This window comes from Salmo salar, chromosome ssa18, assembly GCF_905237065.1.
Source record: "Salmo salar chromosome ssa18, Ssal_v3.1, whole genome shotgun sequence".
Classification (NCBI taxonomy): domain Eukaryota; kingdom Metazoa; phylum Chordata; class Actinopteri; order Salmoniformes; family Salmonidae; genus Salmo; species Salmo salar.
This window is the reverse complement of record NC_059459.1, coordinates 62,218,788-62,239,735: the sequence shown is the minus strand read 5'-3', so window position 1 is coordinate 62,239,735 and position 20,948 is coordinate 62,218,788. Positions and strand designations below refer to the sequence as shown.

Here is a 20,948-nt window from a genome sequence, read left to right as displayed (position 1 = left end):
ACGCCTTCACTATAGTGAATCACTAAAACAATACAGAAATACTCTACGGAAAAAGAAGGAACAGCATGTAGGAATTCAGCTCAATGTAGTTGAAGAATCCAAATAATCGAACCACTTCTAGGAAAATTGGAACACACTAAATAAACAACAAGACGAAGAGTTATCTATCCAAAACGGAGATGTATGGATAAACCACTTCTCCAACTTCTTTGGCTCTATAACAAAGAACAAACAGCCAAAACATATACAGTACATTTGGAAAGTATTCAGCCCTATTCTAAAATGGATTAAATCATTTCCCCCCTCATCAATCTACACACTATACCCCACAATGACAAAGCAAAAACAGTTTTTTTGACATTTTTGCAAATGTATGAAAAAAACCCCGTAAATATCACATTTACATAAGTATTCAGACCCTTTACTCAATACTTTCTTGAAGCACCTTTGGCAGTGGTTACAGCCTTGAGTCTTCTTGGGTCTGACGTTACTAGCTTGGCATACCTGTATTTGGGGAGTTTCTCCCATTCTTCTCTACAGATCCTCGCAAACTCTGTCAGGTTGGATGGGGAGCGTCGCTGCACAGCTATTTTCAGGTCTCTCCAGAGATCAATCAATCAATCAAATGTATTTATAAAGCCCTTTTTACATCAGCAGATGTCACAAAATGCTATACAGAAACCCAGCCTAATACCCCAAACAGCAAGCAATGCAGATGTAGAAGCACAGTGGCTCTGAAAAACTCCCTAGAAAGGCATGAACCTAGGAAGAAACCTAGAGACGAACCAGGCTCTGAGGGGTGGAGATTATAAGAGTACATCGCCACTAAGGTGAGATTGTTCTTCAAAATATTCAAATGTTCATAGATGACCAGCAGGGTGAAATAATAATCACAGTGGTTGTAGAGGGTGCAACAGGTCAGCACCTCAGGATTAAATGTCAGTTGGCTTTTCATAGCCGAGCATTCAGAGGTTGAGACAGCAGGTGCGGTAGAGAGAGAGAGAGAGAGAGAGAGAGTCGAAAACAGCACGTCCGGGACAAGGTAGCACGTCCGGTGAACAGGTCAGGGTTCCATAGCTGCAGGCAGAACAGTTGGACTGGGGACAGCCAGGAGTCATCATGCCAGGTAGTCCTACAGGCATGATCAGAGGGCTCAGGGAGGGAGAGAGGAAGAGAGAGAGAGAATTAGAGGGAGCATACTTAAATTCACACAGGACACCAGATAAGATAGGAGAATTACACCAGATATAACAGACTGATCCTAGCCCCCCGGCACATAGACTATTGCAGCAAAGACAGGGGTGGGTCGGGGGACACTGTGGCCCCGTCCGATGATACCCCCAGACAGGGCCAACCAGGCAGGATATAACCCCACCCACTTTGACAAAGCACTGCCCCTACACCACTAGAGGGATATCAACAGACCACCAACTTACTACACTGGGACAAGGCTGAGTATAGCACACAAAGATCTCCACCACACGAGCCCGAGGGGGTGCAGTATGGGACAGGAAGGTCACGACCCCTCCTAGGCACAGCGTGGAAGAGCACTCGTAAGCCAGTGAATCAGCCCCCATAATAGGGTCAGAGGCAGAGAATCCCAGTGGAGAAAGGAGAGCCGGCTAGGCAGAGACAGCAAGGGTGGTTTGTCGCTCCAGTGCCTTGCCGTTCACCTTCGCACCCCTGGGTCAGACAACACTCAATCATAGGACCGATTGAAGACATGACCTGATTGGGTTGGGACACTCAAGGACATTCAGAGACTTGTCCCGAAGCCACTCCTGCGTTGTCTTGACTGTGTGCATAGCTTCATTTTCCTGTTGGAAGGTGAACCTTCGCCCCAGTCCTGAGGTCCTGAGCGCTCTGGACCAGGTTTTCATCAAGGATCTATCTGTACTTTGCTCCATTCTTCTTTCCCTCGATCCTGACTAGTCTTCCAGTCCCTGTAGCTGAAAAACATTCCCACAGCATGAAGGTGCCACCACCATGCATCACCGTAGGGATGGTACCAGGTTTCCTCCAGACATGACGATTGGCATTCAGGCCAAAGAGTTCAATCTTGGTTTCATCAGACCTGAGGATCTTGTTTCTCATGGTCTGAGAGTCCTTTAGGTGTCCTTTGGCAAACTCCAAGTGGCCTGTCATATGCCTTTAACGAAGGATTGGTTTCCATCTGGCCGCTCTAACATAAAGGCCTAATTGGTGGAGTGCTGTAGAGATGGTTGTCCTTCTGGAAGTTTTTCTCCCATCTCTACAGAGGAACTCTGGAGCTCTGTCAGAGTGACCATCGAGTTCTTCATCACCTCACCGACCAAGGCCTATCTCCCCCGATAGCTCAGTTTAGCCGATCGGCCACCTCTAGTAAGAGTCTTGGTGCTTCCAAACTTCTTCCATTTAAGAATGATGGAGGCCACTGTGTTCTTTGGGTCCTTCAATGCAGCAGAATTATTTTGGTACCATTCCCCAGATCTATGCCTCGACACAATCCTGTCTCAGAGCTCCCTGGACAATTCATTCGACCTCATGGCTTGGTTTTTGCTCTGACATGTACTGTCAACTGTGGGACCCTATACAGACAGGTGTGTGCCTTTCCAATCTAGTTGTAGAAACAACTCAAGGATGATGAATGGAAACAAGATGCACCTGAGCTAAATTTCAAGTCTCATAGCAAAGGGTCTGAATACTTTCATAAATATGGTATCTGTTTTTTATTTTGTTATAAATTTGCAAAAATTCTAAAACCTATTTTTGCTTTGTCATTATGGGGTATTGTGTGTAGATTGATGAGGGGGGGAAATCATTTAATCCATTTTAGAATAAGGCTGTAACATAACAAAATGTGGAAAAAGTCAAGGGGCCTGAATATGAATGCACTGTACATGATCAATTACAAATCTTAGAATCAGTTATTAAAGAGTATCGGAACCAAAAAAGCCTGTGGTGTTGATGTCATCCTACTTGAAATTATAAAATATACAGACCACACATTCCAATAGGCTATTCTTAAACAATTTAACATGATCCTCAGCTCTGGCATCTTCCACAATATTTGGAACCAAGGACTGATCACCCCAATCCACAAAAGTGGAGACAAATTCGACCCCAATATCTACCGTGGGATATGCTTGAACAGCAACCTTGGGGAATTTTTCTCCATTATCATTAACAGCAGACTCGTACATTTCCTCAGTGCAAACAATGCTCTGAGCAAATGTTAAATAGGCTATTTACCAAATTACTGTACGACAGACCACATATTCACTCTGCATACCCTAATTTACAAACAAACAAACCAAAACAAAGGCAAAGACTTCTCATGATTTGTTGATTTAAAAAAAGCTTTTTACTCAATTTGGCATGAGGGTCTGATATACAAATTGATGGAAAGCAGTGTTGCGGGAAAAACATTCAGTTAAAATTGGCAAAAACCACATTTCTTTATACAGCGCTGTGGGGGTGAGACAGAGATGCAGCTTGAGCCCCACCCTCTTCAACATCAATATCAACGAATTGGCGAGGCTACTCAGTCTGCAGCACCCGACCTCACCCTCCTAGAATCTGAAGTCAAATGTGAACTGTTTGCTGATGATCTGGTGCTTCTGTCCCCAACCAAAGAGGGCCTACAGTAGCACCTACTGTAGATCTTCTGCACAGATTCTGTCAGACCTGCCAGGACCACAAATTTCAAATTCCATCTAGACACCGTTGCCCTACAGCGGATATTCCCAAACTGGGGTGCACGTGCAATGCCGTCGGGGGTACGCCAAATAAAAATGTAATTCACATTTTCAAACAGTCCATTTAGATTTTCCAACAGGGCTATACATTTGGGTGATGTTTTTTTCTCGCCTGAGTAGCCTCGTTTCACTGCCAAAAATAAAATTCAACCATCTAGTGTTCCGCGAAATAACAACACCATGTCAAATACAGGTATTCTAGTCAAATAATTGACATCCAATCACATGAACTGTTACTCTCTCGTGGGAATTCCACTAAATGTCCCTATGTAGCCAAACATAGCTGCTCCTCATTTTGTTTGCTCGAAAATTGATATATGGTTAAAAAAAGTAAGGCCTGCGTCCATAGAGACACATACCAGCTCTACTGGTAGTACTGCTACTACCAGCAGTACTACACCTGCACCTGTCGACCTGCTTCCATGAGCACATCCAATGCTAGCATCAGAAATTCAACATTTGCTGCTAGCCCAGCTAGCATGGACACTGACAGTTGTGAATCTGATGCAGCCGATGAGCTACTGCCCCCTTACCCGGGAAAGCTACGAACAACAGACAGGGACATTGGACCATCGAAGAGGTGCAAATATGATGAGAACTACGTTGATTTGGGGTTCACTTATATTGGGAGTAGTGCCTTTCCTCAGCCACAGTGTGTTATATGTGCAAAAGTACTATCTCACAACTCAATGAAACCTTCACTCTTTCGCATACATTTAGAAACGAAACATGCCAATTTGAAAAATAAGCCATGGGAGTTATTTGAGCGAGAATTAAGACGACTTTCGTGTAGTAAGACATGTATAAAAGCAACATATACCATTAATAAGAAGGGTCTAGAAGCATCTTATATGGTGAGCTACCGAGCGGCTAGGACAGGTAAGCCCCGTACTATTGTGGAGGACTTCCTGCTGCCGCAGATATGGCTGGGACAATGCTGGGGGAAATGGCCAAAAAACTATACAGACAATGCCTTCATCAAACAACACTGTTTCACTGAACCCATTGCCCTTTATGGTTGTGAGTTCTGGGGTCCGCTCAAAAACCAAGAATTCACAAGATGGGACAAACACCAAAATGGGGCAAAAACATCCTTCGTTTACAACGTAAAACACCAAATAATGCATGCAGAGCAGAATTAGGCCGATACCTGCTAATTATCAAAAACCCCAAACAAGCCGTTAAATTCTACAACCACCTAAAAGGAAGCAATTCCCAAACCTTCCATTACAAAGCCATCACCTACAGAGAGATAAACCTGGAGAAGAGTCCCCTAAGCAAGCTCGTCCTGGGGCTCTGTTCGCAAACACAAACAGACCCTGCAGAGCCCCAGGACAGCAACACAATTAAACCCAACCAAATCATGAGAAAACAAAAACATAATTGCTTGACACATTGGAAAGAATTGACCAAAAAACAGAGCAAACTGGAATGCTGTTTGGCCCTAAACAGAGAGTACACAGTGACAGAATACCTGACCAAAGTGACTGACACAAAATTAAGGAAAGCTTTGACTATGTACAGACTCAGTGAGCATAGCCTTGTTACTGAGAGAAAAATGAGGCGGAAACTGAGCTGCACTTCCTAACCTCCTGCAAAATGTATGACCATATTAGAGACACATATTTCCCTCAGATTACACAGACCCACAAAGAATTTGAAAACAAATCAAATTTTGATAAAGTCCTATATCTATTGTGTGAAATGCCACAGTGTGCAATCACAGCAGCAAGATTTGTGACCTGTTGCCACAAGAAAAGGGCAACCAGTGAATAACAAACACCATTGTAAATACAACCCATATTTATGTTTATTTATTTTCCCTTTGTACATTAACTATTTGCACATCGTTATAACACTGTACATAGCCATAATATGACATCTGAAATGTCTATTCCTTTGAAACTTTTGTGAGTGTAATGTTTACTGTTTACTATTTTGGATTATTTATTTCACTTTTGTTTATAATCTATTTCACTTGCTTTAGCAATGTAAACATATGTTCCCTAGCCAATAAATCCCTTTGAATTGCGATTGCGGGAGAAAAAAAGAGTTAGGAAGATGGAGATAGGTAGGGGAGAGAACTTAAAAAAAGGGATTCAGCTATATTGTTACTCGTCCTTTTTTTGCAAGAGGGCTCATGTCAGAGTACTCTAAAGTGGTCCTCCTCTCCATTGTTCTCATTATTCTTGCTTAATCATGTTAGATAACTCTCTCCCTCTCTCTCAATCCTCCCCCGCTCCTCCTGCCCACTCAGCAAACGGCTAGTCTTCTGATCTCCAGTGCTAAAAGAGTGCTGTGACTAACACACACGCGCGCACACACACACACACACACACACACACACACACACACACACACACACACACACACACACACACACACACACACACACACACACACACACACACACACACACACACACACACACACACACACACACACACACACACACACACACACACACACAGCTAAGATCTGTCCATTCCTTAGGTGTGGGAGAAATGTGCTACTTGGAACAGGCTAATTTGTTATTGAGAGAGATGAGCGTGGCCGGGAGCCAAGACAACAGGATAGTGAGGCAACCAAGCTACACCCTGTTGTCAAGAGGCATCAAGAGAGGGAACGAGATCATCTTGTTTTTGCGCACATAGATACTTATACTGACAGTACACACACACATATGGAGAATACTGCATGTATGCATTCAATTATGTACACAGAAGCACAAACAGTCTAGTCACTTGTCTGCAATTAGTATGTGTCCTTCACACACTTTAACATGGCACATGGCTAACAACTCACACACATTATGAAATCATTGAACCATGGACAACATAACGTTTGTCCATTACATTGTAGATACCAGTTAGTCTTCACACTTGTCTTTCCAACTACTCCCAAAGTTCTCAACTGAAATGTGTCTCAGTGTCTGTACTGATGAGATGTTTGTCTTTCACTTTCAATCCAAGTGTGAGGTGATGCAACTCGTCAAACCCTCTCTGTAACAGCTAAGAGCAGCAGCTCTCCTCTCCTCACCACTCCTCAACATCACCGTATCTAAAAACCCTTTATCCAACTCCCTTGTCTCGTCCCCTTTCAGTTACATGAGGACAATTACAAACGAGAGCCTTGAGTGCTTGGTTACAGCTGTTACAGATATGTAGTCCCTTTTTTTTATGAGGAGACAAGACAGAGGAGGATGGTTATCACAGGTGAGGTGAGGCAGTCATGGCATTCACATTCCAGTACCTTCCCAGGCATAAAAGTGGGTCACAGGCGTGATGGTGGCATTCTTGGAACAACAGCACCGCCTAGTGGTGGTGGTGAGGTACTACATGTAAAGAACCTCAACGTATATTAGTGAACTGCTTCAGGTATAAGTTTGGCAGTCGGCCTTAGGCACAGATCTAGGATCAATTGATATGCTCCCTGAAGTATAACTCAAACCATCAGGGATCACACAAAAACTGACCTCAGAAAAAATTTGACTCAACCTTTTTATGTGAATAACTGCCTCCCAAACCTCAACCGCCCAACCCACTTATACACACATCCACACACTGTAGCGTAGTCTCTAACACTGACAAGAAAATTAATTCCAGAGAATGGAGGTGCTGTGTGCGTGTGTGTGCGCACGTGCGTGTGTGAATTCACCTGCTCTGAATTTGCATGACCCAAAAACGCCTTCTCTATCCAAGTGCCCCATAAATCAAACACAGAGAGTCTATCCCCAGCCGCTTCAGTTCCTTTGTCTGGCAAAGGTGATAAATTGATCCCCAGCTAGCTAATAAGCAGTGGCATGGGGCACTGACTTCCCAGGATTTATGCCGCGACAAGTGGATTTATATAGGAAATGCGAGAGATTTTTCAGAACAAATCTGTTTACTTTTTTCAGCGGCCTCCCAGAGCTCATGAGATTTGAAAGGGGTAGACTTTGGTTTTGATGGCTCCGAGAGTAATACATCAGGACAGAGGGATAGAGGAGGAAATTCTATCAGGAAGGAAAGGAAAAGGACAACTTAGTTATGACAGTTTTGACTCTTTCTGATTGAATCATGTTTCCAATATCAATCAATCTCAATTCACTGGATTGCAATCACATACTTAGGCAGAGTTACAGTTCTATAACACTGCAAAGGATTTGTCTCCTTCATTTCTTCTTTCTTTCTTTCTTCTTTGATTCCTTCATGATCACTGATCTAAGAATAGCAGATGGGTGTCAATGGTCGTGAAGGAAAGGAGACAGGGGAGAAGCCTTTTAGAGGGAACCGAAACGGTCTTTTAAAGAATATGATCAATGATATCATCTTCTGCAGAGCTGACGGGAAGAGAGAGAGAGAGAGAGAGAGAGACAGAGAGACAGAGAGACAGAGAGAGAGATAGAGAGACAGAGAGAGAGAGAGACAGAGAGACAGAGAGACAGAGAGACAGAGAGACAGAGAGACAGAGAGACAGAGAGATAACAGAGAGACAGAGAGACAGAGAGACAGAGAGACAGAGAGAGAGAGAGAGAGAGAGACAGAGAGAGAGAGAGACAGAGAGACAGAGAGATAGAGAGACAGAGAGACAGAGAGATGAGACAGAGAGACAGAGAGACAGAGAGAGAGAGAGACAGAGAGATAGAGAGAGAGAGAGACAGAGAGAGAGAGAGACAGAGAGACAGAGAGACAGAGAGATAGAGAGACAGAGAGACAGAGAGACAGAGAGACAGAGAGACAGAGAGACAGAGAGATAGAGAGACAGAGAGATAGAGAGATAGAGAGACAGAGAGACAGAGAGACAGAGAGACAGAGAGACAGAGAGACAGAGAGACAGAGAGACAGAGAGATAGAGAGACAGAGAGACAGAGAGATAGAGAGACAGAGAGACAGAGAGACAGAGAGATAGAGAGATAGAGAGACAGAGAGATAGAGAGACAGAGAGACAGAGAGACAGAGAGACAGAGAGACAGAGAGACAGAGAGAGAGAGAGACAGAGAGACAGAGAGATAGAGAGATAGAGAGACAGAGAGACAGAGAGACAGAGAGATAGAGAGACAGAGAGAGAGAGAGAGAGAGACAGAGAGAGAGAGAGAGAGAGAGACAGAGAGATAGAGAGACAGAGAGACAGAGAGATAGAGAGATAGAGAGACAGAGAGATAGAGAGACAGAGAGACAGAGAGATAGAGAGAGAGCGAAAGAGATGGAAGACAGAGTGAGGACTGAACGGGGCGATGTATTTCCTAAGAGAGTACCCTCCCCTCCTTTATCTAATTCCTCTGCTTTGGCTTTAATGTGTTTTCTCCCTCTCCGTCCTCCCTTCCCCCTCCCTCTCTCTTTCTTCTGTGTGTGTGTGCTGATAGGAGGTTTATCGCGCGTGCCGATGTGACATTTGAATGATTGAGATCACGTTGGCTGAGTAGATTATGACCCCCTTTGGGAGGAGCGTGGTCTTAAGCACCGATGGAGAACTTTGCAGATGGAAGCTTTGATGTTAGGAAGAAGGAGGGAAGGTGTAAAAGTGATGGGTTGAGTATCAAAGCCCCTCAGCACCTCCATTTCCCCACCACCCCTTCAGCCTTTTATCTGGTTGGTAACACACACCTAAGAGGTGGGCTACCTGTCGGCGCTAGCTTACCGCTACACTCAGGAAAAGGGAGGGAGGGAGAGAGACACACATGGAGAGATGGAGAGAGATGGGTGCTAGGCCAGACCAACATAAGGAGGGGGTTGAGGGAAGCAAGCTGTCAACCGAGTGGCCAGTTGCCTTTTTAAACATCAATTGCAATCAAATCAAAGAGCTAGCTTTTTGTACTGTACTGCTATGGCCTTACCTTGGAGATACATCTATGTACTCCAGCAGGCCTTGAGCAGGCAGCACATTCTCCAGTTCACACAAATGCTGTATGTTTAGGGATGCAGTTTGTGAAGTACTTACTGGGGGACATTTGAATTCAAAGGAATTAAGCCTAGCCATAACATCTGTGTACACCTGCATTGAAGTGTGTGCGTGTGTGTGAAACTATGTATACAAAACACAATCCCTTCATTTAGAGGGTTGTGAAGGCATTGTCCCCACAGTACTGCAGCGCTATTATTTGGGAAGCAGGTAGCTAGTGTTGGCTATTCAGCAGCCTGATGGTCTGGGGGTAGAATCTAGTGTTGGCTATTCAGCAGCCTGATGGTCTGGGGGTAGAATCTAGTGTTGGCTATTCAGCAGCCTGATGGTCTGTGGGTAGAATCTAGTGTTGGCTATTCAGCAGCCTGATGGTCTGGGGGTAGAATCTAGTGTTGGCTTTTCAGCAGCCTGCTGGTCTGGGGGTAGAATCTAGTGTTGGCTTTTCAGCAGCCTGATGGTCTGGGGGTAGAATCTAGTGTTGGCTTTTCAGCAGCCTGATGGTCTGGGGGTAGAATCTAGTGTTGGCTTTTCAGCAGCCTGATGGTCTGGGGGTAGAATCTAGTGTTGGCTTTTCAGCAGCCTGATGGTCTGGGGGTAGAATCTAGTGTTGGCTTTTCAGCAGCCTGATGGTCTGGGGGTAGAATCTAGTGTTGGCTTTTCAGCAGCCTGCTGGTCTGGGGGTAGAAGCTATTGGCCAGACTGTTAGATTTAGCATCAACATCTACCCTCATTGACGTCCATTGATCTGACATGTGATGCACAGAATCTCACTATATTGAACTGTTGATGATGCAGTCGTGCGCCACAGAGCCAGTTGTAGAGGCCGAGAACCAGGGGAAAGAAACCAGCTCCTTCCTTTCCTTTGGTAGTTTTTATAGGCTTGTTTCGGGAGAGCCGACTACAGTGCTGACAAGCAAGCCTGAGTTTCTGACAGAATGGTGTCAGCTCAAACTGTGATGTTTTCCGCTCACACAAGTGAATACCGTTCATTGCACCTGCTGCTTGCAACACAGCTCAGCACAGCTCAGACAGGCTGCTTGCAACTCTGTAATTAGATGGGATTGGTAGTGCTGCGGATATTACATGTAATGTTTTCCCAATGTTATTTGGTAGTGTAAGCATGAATGGAAGCTAAGCCAGTGTTTGTGTGTTTGCAGTAGTACTTGTGATCACTGATGATTAGCTTATTATGATAATTGAATGTTTGTTTTATTTGATTATCGTTGAAGATACAGTCAAAGGTATATTTAACTCTATACTCCTTTGTGTCATTATAATCAGATTGTCATCAATTAATCATCTTGAGCATCTTTATGTTTGATTGATGTGTATTTTAAATGTAGGGCTACTTGAATTGTGATGTTACTATCCTGTCATTGATAGAGATTTCATTCTCTGTCTGGCATGATGGCCCGGAACGTTAAAATGCACTCTTCCCTCGCCTACCTGGTCCATCAGAACCAACCATCCTGATTTCATATTCATCCTCCCATCTCATGTATGTCCAAGCCTGACAGCACCATAACTTATACACCTAGTCAGCGGTGGACGGCCTAGTAAATTACCACATTTACAACCAATGATAAATTGTACAGATAAGTATAAATGAGTTGTGATGCTCAACTACTGAATGACCCTGTCAACATGCATCACAGTTGCTAGCTGTGCCACTAGAGATCCTGGTTCGAGTCCAGGCTCTGTCGCAGCCGGCCACGACCAGGAGACCCATAGGGCGGCGCACAATTGGCCCAGCGTCGCCTGGGTTAGGGGAGGGTTTGCCCGGCAGGGATGTCCTTGTCCCAGCACGCTCTAGAGACTCCTGTGGCGGACCGGGCGCAATGCACGCTGACATGGTCCCCAGGTGTAGGGTGTTTCCTCTGACACAAAAAAATTCAATAAAAAAGGTTTTATGATACCTGAAAATACTGCAGAGTAATTCAAAGCCATTTGCAAACTAACCTCTTTGTCCATCTGAGGGTAAGTGTTCTTGTTTCAAACACACATCTTTAAAGGGACAGTTTACTCAGAGTACAAGCAAAAATGATTTTCAACCTACCTTGGCTGCAGTTGATTTAAGAAGGCAGTTTTTAGCATATTTTGTTTCTTTTTGACACTTAAAAGCCATATTTTTGTTAATGTTAGCGTTCTCAGTAACAATTAAAATTAAACTGTTCTTGTGCGTGTGTAATAAAACTGTAATTACATTTGGAATAACATTTTATTGGCATGTTGTTACATAATACTTTGGTAATTGCATTTTAATTGCATAGCAATGAGCTGAGAGGTTTTGTAACTACTGTCCACAAGAGGAATAGTGACTGTTCCTTATTCCACTTATGTAATAACTCCATTATTATGCAATTATTAAGCAATTTCCAAAGTCCTATGTAACAACTATTTTTCTATTGTAATAATCACTACGTTACTACACATGTAGAAGAACCTGATGTCAATGTATTACCTTATGACTCACTCATTATGCAAATATGTTTGTTAGTCATTTGGAAGCGGCAAAAGTGTTCTACTCTAATGTTGAGGTGATTCCATGTCACTCATGCATTTCATTTTAGGCTATAGGCTATATTAAGATTCATATCTAAGAGCCCTCCAAACCATGTGCTTATGATCATATATTTAGACTTATTCAACTAACGGTTGTAGTTTTTGGTTCTTCATCAAATATTTGGCAGCCATCAAATATAGATTTATTTTTAGAAAAAGGAGGAAGGGAAGTGCTGCTAAGGAACACTGTAGTAGATGTTGGTAGACAAAAGGTGCTCTTTGGTAAAAGGGGTAAGTTGGTCATCAAAAAGAAAGGAGGACCAAGGAACTCTTCATATAATTCATTAAAAGGCCTTTATCTACATGTCATGTTGAATGGAAACAAAGTTTACTTTATCTACATGTCATGTTGAATGGAAACAAAGTTTACTTTATCTACATGTCATGTTGAATGGAAACAAAGTTTACTTTATCTACATGTCATGTTGAATGGAAACAAAGTTTACTTTATCTACATGTCATGTTGAATGGAAACAAAGTTTACTTTATCTACATGTCATGTTGAATGGAAACAAAGTTTACTTTATCTACATGTCATGTTGAATGGAAACAAAGTTTACTTTATCTACATGTCATGTTGAATGGAAACAAAGTTTACTTTATCTACATGTCATGTTGAATGGAAACAAAGTTTACTTTATCTACATGTCATGTTGAATGGAAACAAAGTTTACTTTATCTACATGTCATGTTGAATGGAAACAAAGTTTACTTTATCTACATGTCATGTTGAATGGAAACAAAGTTTACTTTATCTACATGTCATGTTGAATGGAAACAAAGTTTACTTTATCTACATGTCATGTTGAATGGAAACAAAGTTTACTTGATCTACATGTCATGTTGAATGGAAACAAAGTTTACTTTATCTACATGTCATGTTGAATGGAAACAAAGTTTACTTGATCTACATGTCATGTTGAATGGAAACAAAGTTTACTTGATCTACATGTCATGTTGAATTGAAACAAAGTTTACTTTATCTACATGTCATGTTGAATGGAAACAAAGTTTACTTTATCTACATGTCATGTTGAATGGAAACAAAGTTTACTTTATCTACATGTCATGTTGAATGGAAACAAAGTTTACTTTATCTACATGTCATGTTGAATGGAAACAAAGTTTACTTTATCTACATGTCATGTTGAATGGAAACAAAGTTTACTTTATCTACATGTCATGTTGAATGGAAACAAAGTTTACTTTATCTACATGTCATGTTGAATGGAAACAAAGTTTACTTTATCTACATGTCATGTTGAATGGAAACAAAGTTTACTTTATCTACATGTCATGTTGAATGGAAACAAAGTTTACTTTATCTACATGTCATGTTGAATGGAAACAAAGTTTAAAAACTCTGACGCGTTTCGGCTGCATGGCCTTCGTCAGGGAGTAGATTCATTTCTGTTTTCAAATAACTTGCATATATTCAAATACCTGGTTTTCTGAGAGGTATTCAAAATCCTGAGACCTGAGACCTGTATTTGAATATCAAAGAAAATGGTTGCCTTTTAATTGAAACTCTAAATAATCTATATTCAACTACCTCGAGTATTTGAAAAGTTGGTGTTTTCAAATAAACAACAAAAAACTCAGATGTTGTGCCCAGGTCTGGTATAAGCGTTCAATATAGTTCTGTCCCCTGCCAGTGGTTTTTACAAGCAGTAGAAAACCTTTTTTTTCCTTTTGTTTTTTCAACCCCACTCGTTTGACCTGCCTTTTAGGGCTACTAGCACATTAGCGCTTGAGCAACGTTCCCTCTCCGGTCCCGGTGGCTTTAATGAGCTGATCCTGGTGCTTGAGCATTACTTACAGTTATGGGAAGGTCATAAATGTGGGATTTATGTTTCAGGTGTGGTTGGGAATGCTGATGCTTCCGTCGGTAAGAGAGGAGTAGACATAATCTCGGTGTGGGCTGCCGCATCCCTAATGTCTGTGTGTGTGTGTCTGTACGTGTGTGTTTGTGTGTGTGTCTCTTAGGGAGAAGGGTGTGTGGCATGCCATTGATGTCTGCTGTCAAGCTGTTTGTCTTCTAAGATGAATGTACATGGATTTCTGTGTATGTACAGATACAGGTAACTGCCAAAATAGAGGAAACACCAAAAAAGTGTCTTAATAGGGCGTTGGGCCACCACAAGCCACCAGAACAGCTTCAGTGTGCCTTGGCATAGATTCTACAAGGGTCTGGACTCTATTGGAGGGATGCAACATCATTCTTCCATGAGAATTCCATAATTTGTTGTTTTGTTGATGGTGGTGGAAAACACTGTCTCAGGAGCCACTCTAGAATCTCCAATAAGTGTTGAATTGGGTTGAGATCTCGTGACTTAGACAAACAACAAACACCTTAAACCACAATATGCTCCTTTAAGACCCCTCTTTCAAAGTCACTGATATCTCTCCTTCTAGCCATGGTAGCCAAAATAATGGGCAGCTGGGCATTTCTACACACGACCCTAAGCATGATGGAATGTTAATTGATTAATTAACTCAGGAACCACACCTATGTTGAAGAACATGCTTTCAATATACTTTATATCCCTAATTTACTCAAGTGTTTTCTTTATTTTGGCAGGTACCTGTATATATTCTGTACGTTTTGCATCAGGGGTGTATAGAGATACAGTAGGCCTAGTAAAAATGTTTTACAAATTCAGATAAAAATATTACACAGACAGGTAAAGAGGCTATAAATTCTCATTTCGTAGGCAAAACGTTTTGCATTGCAAGGTGCTTTGCTACAGTTTGCTACATTGTGCACTAATGAATACACCCCTGCTGCTCTGTATTGATCCTGATGTGTTTGCGAAACCCCACCGTTTTCAGCAGCTCCAAAACATACTTCCTTATTCAGTCACATGACTTGTAACTCTAGTGCAGTGGTTCTCAATCCTGGTCCTGGGGACCCAAAGGGGTGCACATTTTTGTTTTTTCCCTAGCACTACACACCTGATTCAAATCATCAAAGCCTGGTGAGGAGCTGTTGATTTGAATCAGGTGTGTAGTACTAGGGCAAAAACAAAACTGTGCACCTCTTTGGGTCCCCAGGACCAGGATTGAGAACCACTGCTTTAGTGTATGGGATACAAACTCTGTGTGACTCTGAGGCTGACATAATATAGACACGGTACTGTCATATTATGGACACCATAATGTCATACTACGGACACTGTACTGTCATACCATGGACACCATACAGTTATACTATGGATACCGCACTGTCCTAATATGGACACCCGACTGTCATTCTATGGACACTTGAGTTGGTGATGGTTTATGTTCAGGATAAGGGATAAAACTGTAATTTTCAATACTGCGCCTATCTGCTATCACCTTGCTACAGTATCAGCTAACACGATGCTGCAACACATTACGAACATTCTCTGAACATATATAGTATGTATAAACTGGAAGTAAAAGCCTAAGTGTTGTTGTCCATTAGTTTACTCCAATTAGGAGAGGGGTGGTAGGGTTAGGGGAAAATAATAAAGGAAAATATGTTTGTAAGAGATTTTATATATATATATATATATATATATATATATATATATATATTTACAAAAAAATATGAGGTATTGGAAATGATGCAGACAATTACATTGATGGAAGCTACAATCTATCTGCAATATTGTAGCTGATCTACCACCTTTACATTTATTTAAATAATAGTACATTCTCTGACACCTACCTACTGACTCATAGTTCTTATCTCGACTACTTGGGTACTGACATTATGAAAATTTTAATTCCAGTAGACAGGAGGCCATTAGCATAGCTTCTTGGGTGGCTGGAGCTGTGTTTCTCTAAATCATTAAGCTAATTATACAAGCTAATTAATCAGCAAGCTCCAATGCCGGGTGTAAGAAGCAGAACGCCACCGCTCTTTGTTGGCTTGCATAATGAAAGAAATCATTTTTAGAACTCTTGAGAGGGAAAAAATGAAGGGTGGGACAAACTTTGATCTGTCAAAGAGTAAACAGATGATTTTGCATATTTAAGTGATGAGGTGGAAGACCAAAGGCTCGGCTGTGGGTAGAATACGAAAGGACACAGTACGAGCTGAGACTTTGAATTATCCCCGGCCTTTTGAGTTTGGAGAGGGTTGGATGTATGTGTGTGTGAGCTTGTGTTTTGTACGTGTGAGAGCTTGTGCGATTCTGTGTGTGTGAATGTGTGTCGTTGGTGAGAAGGAGCTCTCTCTGGTCCTTCGGGGCTCGTCTGTGTTCCTTTACGTCCCCATTATCTTCCAGCTGTCGACCGCTATGCAGCTGAAGACAAATCAATTAAGGCTGCTCACAGACAGAGGGAGGGAGGGTGAGAGAGGGAAAGAGAAAAAGAGGGAGGATGAGACTGAGGACGGAGAGACTGTGTGTGTGTGTGTGTGTGTGTGTGTGTGTGTGTGTGTGTGTGTGTGTGTGTGTGTGTGTGTGTGTGTGTGTGTGTGTGTGTGTGTGTGTGTGTGTGTGTGTGTGTGAGAGAGAGAGAGAGGGGAGAGATAAATAAAGATAGAGGTAGAGGTGGATGGGTGGGGGTTGTGTTTGTTTACAAACAAACAATGTCTGAAAACAATGCAAATATCAGTGACTGTATAATGAGGAAACTGTCACTTCATAAATATGTGTAGGTGTATTTTATGAACTGAAAACCACTGAGTCCGACCGCTGACTTCTCTGAACTTCCATAGGGGCTTTGTTTGTAACACTATTGTTTCCTTTCTTGGTATTCTGTATAATCAGTGAAGCAATGAACTCCAGTGTTCATGATACTTGGTCAATATTATTTGGTTGCGTCTCAAATGTCACCTTGTTCTCTACAAAGTGCACTACCTTTAACCAGGGCCCATAGAGGATATGGTCCCATTTGTGTCACATTGACATCCTCCCCATGCGGAAGTCACAGATGATATGCATGATCGTATTGACACGTATTGCCATCACATGGTTGGCTCTAAATGGGTAATAAAAACATTGACAGTCGTTGGGGCGGTATCACCTAAATCCATCCTCTCATCTTCTTTTCCAGGGAAATTCCCGAGGAGTTCTAATTCTTTCCTTCCTTCCGGTCCGAGGCGGCATTGCTATCAACTGTTCCAAACAGGTAAGAGCAATGCAGATCTGTGACACATTTCTTCCTCCCGTTCAAACTTTAAGCACTTTTGTTGAAATGTCAACCCTCCACCAATGCCATATCAACACAAATCAGTAAATGAAATGGGGAAATAAAGGAACTATAGGTTGTCTTATAGATGATTGTCACATCACTGAGATGAATCAACCAATTGACTTCAAAAACAGTTGCCTTTTAAACAGCTGTATTGTATAGGGTATATCATACAAACCAGTTCAGCTAAACACCACAGATAAAGCATGCTAGCAGCACCCCCCTCAGGGGAAGCAGGTCTATTGCTGTTCCAGCAGATGGCTGATCCTCTCCATAGAGTCTCCATAGACGCACTGCTGATGGAAGGGAGGCCTATCTCCACATGTCCACTGGTGGAGAGAGGAAGTGGAGTTGGTCATGTTTTATTTGTGTAGAGCTTACAGTGGAGTGTGCAGACAGCTAGTTGACACACACTCACACACACACAGGCTGTCTCTCCCTGTCATCACTTGAGGGTCCCAAGCCATTCCCTTCCCTAGAGGTTCCTCCTCGACAGCGAGCTGGAAACTCTACCCTTCAGACAGACAACAACTCCAACAGCCAACACTGCACACCTACACTGGCTATTCAACTGTACTGTTACTGCATGTAAACATGCCATTATGTAAGGGATAATCAGTAAGGGGCTATGCGTTTAATGAGAAATAATGCACGATGTGGAAGGTGTGTGCCACGATGCGCTAGCAGGGTGTAACTAATCTTTCACAGAGTTTCATTATTTTTCAGAAAACGCATGGAGTCTGATATAAATGTAGGCAACTACTGTAGAAACATGTTCAACATCCACTGAAGTAGCTAGCAAGTTTACTAGATAGCTACAGTAGCTGCCTTGGTAACCAAACAGACTTGCTAGCTTAGCAAACCAAACCATCAGTCCTAGCTTGCTATTATGAAATCGAATTCAACATTGCCAATCATTTTCAGCTTTTGCTTTCAAAGCATCTCAAACATGTAAGAACATGGTTACCAACATATAAAAAAATATGATTGACATATTTTCATTTTATCCTTCCACGAGATATACCCAAGGCGTCTGGTTGTTCATTCTATCGGTTAGGTTGCCAGAGACGCAACCCAGTCGTGAAGTATTTTTTGTTCTATGTACTGTATATCTATGGACGCGACCCAGTCATTCGTTCTAAGTGTTCTCATGCCAAGCTGGCTGGAAATGTTCTTATCCCTTGCTTACTAGCTAGCCAACTACGGCTAACACAGTCACGCCAAACAGTGCAGCCAGAATAACAGCAAAGTAGCTGCATACATCCATAATAATGAGCAAGTGATGTGCGATTTGCCTTGCATAGGACACTTTTCAGAGGAGGACACTTTTCAGAGGAGCTACCCAATACACAGCTAACACAATCATTTCAAACTAAAGCTGGAAAAACAGCATACTAGCTGCATTTTGTTTCATTTGACCTGTTTTCTATTGAAATTTCTTTGTATATATCCATAAAAATTATGGTGATCGATGATTTTGATTGGCTGAGAAAAGATTTCTGTCTCGTCCTGACACGTTAATCCTCAATGGGACAGTGAAGATCAAATGTCAGTACTGAAACTATGTTGCAAAGATCAGAGAGGTCAGAAAGGTTTATACAAATATCCGCTGCTGAAAACCAAATGCTAGCTTAAAAGAAAGGGGAGATAATGTCTCGATGCTTTTTTACAGTGGAGATACATTTTATAAATTGTCTGGCTGGACTGATGAGACAGTGAGATGGAACAGTGAATAGGCATTTCAACTTCATAGCCGGTGGTAACTTGTGGACTAGACACCAGTTGGAATACAGCTTTAACCAATCAGCATCCAGGATTAGACCCACCCGTTGTATAAAGGGAAAATAATGCATGCTCTAGACGGCCCTTCAAGCCAATCAGAGGCAAGAATTCAGATCAACTTTATTATCCTACCATGAGGAAATTAATTTTGCCATGTGCTTAAAAAGACGGTACATAAAACATGAAAACACAGAAACTACACAAAATAATTCATTCAAAGTGCTATAGCTACACATTTAAAGTGAAAGTGCAATATGCCGTATACTCGAGGGATCAACAGACGATCTATTATACAGCCTAATGGCTGTTGGAATAAAAGAGAGTCCCAATATCTATCTGTTTTAATTTTATTTTGAAGATGTCTCTTTCCCCTTGTCCAGCTGCTGCTGTGACTGAATTTTGAGTGATGAGTACTGTCCTGTTATAAGTAAGCACATACTGTACTGTAAGCTTTCTCATACATTTTTTCCACATGGTTAACAACTTCATTAACACTTTTTTGAGCAGTATATTATGTATTACCATAGACCATGTTTTTGAATACACTGATACTTTGTATTCACTATAGCTCATCGGGGCACAAATAACTCTACTACTCAAGTACTTCTGTGTAAATTGGCCATTCAAAACACACCATGATCCAATTTCCAACATCCCATGAACAATATGCTTTCATCAAAACACAATCCTATCCATGGCCATTTGCCAAAAGTACACAATATATTGTATTTGATGACATGCATTTTTTTTTAAATATCATATCTTATTAACGTGTTGTAAATAATGCCCACATTTCTGGAATTGCTTAGAGGTTACATGGATAGGCTATCCTTGTTTTGGGAGTTTATTTTCTCTTCAGAGGCAAGTAGTCAAAAGAAATACAGCTCTTTAACAGAGTAAAGGTACCTTGTGTTGGCGTGTATTTGCACATACAGTGACTGAAGGTGTGTTGGAAAAGCTCCAGAGTGGGATAATTATTCAATAATTATATTTCATTGGGGTAGTAGTGTTAAAGGGAAAACAACAACATACTGGAGGTACTGTCGAGATGAGAAAAGGAGCGTGGTTAACTAATTTATGATAATGTAGGCAATGACTTACTTAAAGACATGCTCAGGAACTTTGGCACACACTCGGTTCGCGAATCACTTAGCACTCTGTTCAGAGGTGCTAAGTACTCTCGCCCATCGGCCAGCAAACACTATTGGGGTGGCTGAGCCCTTATAATGTGGCATTTGTAGTAACTAATTCTCTAACAGCCCAGTAACTTCTTTTTCCAAGAAGTTGAATGTTGCCTTTCTAATAAAATGACTCAAGTCAACATGAACACATGACCACGACGGGGATGTCTAAGATCAATAGCCAGTACTATGCTCCCCAGAGAGGATTGTGGGTACAGTTGTAATTGGTGCGCCTGTTTGTCTCCCGGTCCCTGTTCCCCAGTCAGGGGAGAATGCCATACACCAGTGCAAAGGTTCTCTCCGTGTCTATAGAATCTCCAATGAACTCATCAAATGCTGCTGGGATGTTTTCGAAGAGAACTCTTTCGCATGAAATTTATAGCCGGATCTTTTTTATTTTTTCCATAACACCTTGCTTTTTCACTCAGGGGAGATAGCAGGTTGCCTAGCGCTTAGGAGCGTTTGGCCAGTAACAAAAAGGCCGCTGGTTCGAATCCCTGAGCAGGCAAGGGGGGAAATATCTGCCGGTGTGCCCTTGAGCAAGGCAGTTAACCCCCATCAACAACTACTCCACGGGAGCCAATGATGTCGATTAAAGGAACCCCTGCACCTCTCTGATTCAGAGGGGTTGGGTTAAATG

The 20,948-nt window shown here is 42.1% G+C and overlaps 1 protein-coding gene across 30 annotated transcripts in view; it reads left to right on the top strand.

Moving 5' to 3' along the window:
• The window catches only part of LOC106577623 (receptor-type tyrosine-protein phosphatase delta), a 645,315-nt gene that overhangs the window by 229,814 nt on the left and 394,553 nt on the right, over positions 1–20,948 (top strand). For all 30 annotated transcript variants that reach the window (XM_014155859.2, XM_014155852.2, XM_045701361.1 and 27 more), the window contains exon 5: positions 17,208–17,282. The gene's annotated coding sequence lies outside the window, so the exon portion shown is untranslated. The remainder of the gene's footprint in view (positions 1–17,207; positions 17,283–20,948) is intronic.